This window comes from Macrotis lagotis, chromosome 1, assembly GCF_037893015.1.
Source record: "Macrotis lagotis isolate mMagLag1 chromosome 1, bilby.v1.9.chrom.fasta, whole genome shotgun sequence".
NCBI classification, from domain to species: Eukaryota; Metazoa; Chordata; class Mammalia; order Peramelemorphia; family Peramelidae; genus Macrotis; species Macrotis lagotis.
In genome coordinates this window covers 484,794,259-484,796,738 of record NC_133658.1, presented here as the reverse complement: position 1 = coordinate 484,796,738, position 2,480 = coordinate 484,794,259, and positions in this window count along the sequence as shown.

Here is a 2,480-nt window from a genome sequence, read left to right as displayed (position 1 = left end):
CTATAAGTAGTTCCAAGGACAATCTGTAGTCTAGTTTGTAGGTAAAATCTCAGTGCCAAGGGAGGAAGTCCAAACAGACTACTTAACTTTGCTCTTAGTTCCAAATCAGCTGTCTCAATGGTAAACTGTTTTGGTGACAGGGAATTTACCAATAGAAATCTTTCCATGAAATTGGGAAAATAACTCATAGAATCATTAATTATCAGTTAGAAGCAACCTCAGAGGTCATCTCTTGGCTGAATCAGAATCCCTAAGTGATCATCTAACCTTAGCTTGAAGAATACCTTCAATGAGGGAAATTTAGCTCCCCAGAAAGGTACCCATTCCATTTTTAGATATCTTAAGTTATAAGGGAATTTTAACTCATGTCAAGCCTAAATTTACCTCTCTGTAACTACCACTTACTACTTGTGATGCCGGATGGTCAGCAATATTCTTTTCCTAGATGAAGGATACCAAATGATGACAAATGATCATTCCCACATAGCCATCTCTCTGACTAAAGAGAAACAATGCAAGCAAACTGTTTTGACTCTGAACAGAAGATTAATATAGAAAGGAAATAACAATCATAATCAACTTCCTCTGGAAGAAGTGGGAAAAATCCCAACCTACTAACAAATTAGGGATTTACTTAAGCACAATTCTGCAAATAATTTTTTACCCTAGTCAAAGATTTTAAAGACAAACAACTGAGAAGATTTTTAAAATGTGAATGCTGAGATAAATGTGCCATTTAATCAAGGGATTCACTCCTAGTTTAAAACAACAAACCAACCAAAAAAACTTAAGTTTAAAGCACTGGGCTGAGGGCTGGGGAACATATATCATTTTAAATGGGACACAATCAGAACTATGCCAAGACTAAGAAGGAAACATGGTATGGTGGGTGGAAGGGAACATGCATTTATTAATGTCTATTACCTGCAAAAACACTGTGCTAAATGTTTTACAAATATTGTCTCACAGATGTTCTCCAGCTTTTTGGTCTTAGATCTCTTTATATTCTTAAAAATTATTGTGGAACCTTTCCCCCAATTTTGTTTATGTGTGATGAATATATTAATATTTACTGACTCTGAAAATTAAATGTACTAATATTATTATGCAAGTAGTTTTGGCCTTGAAAAAACACCCCAAAAGGTCTTAGAAATCTCTTGATACCATACTTTGAGAACCCCTGTTTAGTGGTTTCTGGTCCTGGAATCAGGAAGACTTGGATTCAGATATGTACTAACTGGGTCACCCTGATCATATTACATAATCTCTCTGGGACCCAATTTCCCATTTGAAAAAATAAGTAGGCTAAACTCAGTGAATTTCAAGGCCCACTGTAGCTCAAAATCTGTGATTCTAATTACTGAAACTTCCAAATGACTAATGTCTTAGAGCCCCAAATCAGTTTCTCAAGGAACTTAAAATGATTCATATCTAGGATGTAATGAATTAAAGAACATTTGATTTGTAATAATTAAAAAATCTAAGTCTCAACTCTACCATGTGGATGATTACTTAATGTCTTGAGGTCTCAGTTTCTTCACATGTAAAATGGAATAATAATAATAATAATAATAATAATACCTACTTTGTATAAACTGTGTTGACTAAAAGCTAGTTATATCTTTATTATTGCCTCATATTATTAATCAAATTCAACTCAACAAATATTTATTACACACCTATCATTTCCAGAAGGATGTATTAGCTATCATACAGAGATAGATAAGACACATATCCTGCTCGTGTGAAGTTTGTACACATTTATTAAGCATTTATTAATATATATGCCCAGAACCATAAATGTTGGGGATCCAAAGAGAAAATCAAGAGTGTCTCTCAAGAAGCTCATATCCTAACTGGAGCAAACAACATACATGGGAAGGGTTGACTACAGAGCAAATAGAAAGTAGTCCTGAGGGTTCAACGAGATTCAGGGTTTCTTAGGGCACATCATTGGTCAAATGGCATGACCTGGAAAGGAGTGAAGGATATAGAAGGAGGGCAAATGGGAAAGACTGGTGATCCTCTATCTTCTCAAAAGGAATGTTCTTGGTAAATTTTTCCTCAACCAAGTAATAAAGATAGCAGTATAGCAGTATGTGCCTAGTGAGGGACTTTTAGGGATTTAGCCTACAACCAAAGGAAAATTAGGAGAGGATCTAAGAATTGGATTATGTGCTTCTTCCTGTAACTCTGGGAATAGGACACAGTATCCAGGGAAGGGAAAAAAGAGAAAGGAGCTTTGGCAGGAAGATTATTGGGAAAGCCTATCTGCACTATTATAATCTAGTGGTTAAGTGATATTAGAAAAAGAAGTGATAAATATAGTGTGTAAGTACATAAAAGAGGTACCAAAAAGTACAATATGAGAAAGAAAGGGAAAAAAACCCAGAAAATCCTAAAAAGCAACAAACTGAAGAGAAACACATAGTAAATAATTAAATTACCATACCGACAAAGATAAGTTTTTGTCTGACTTC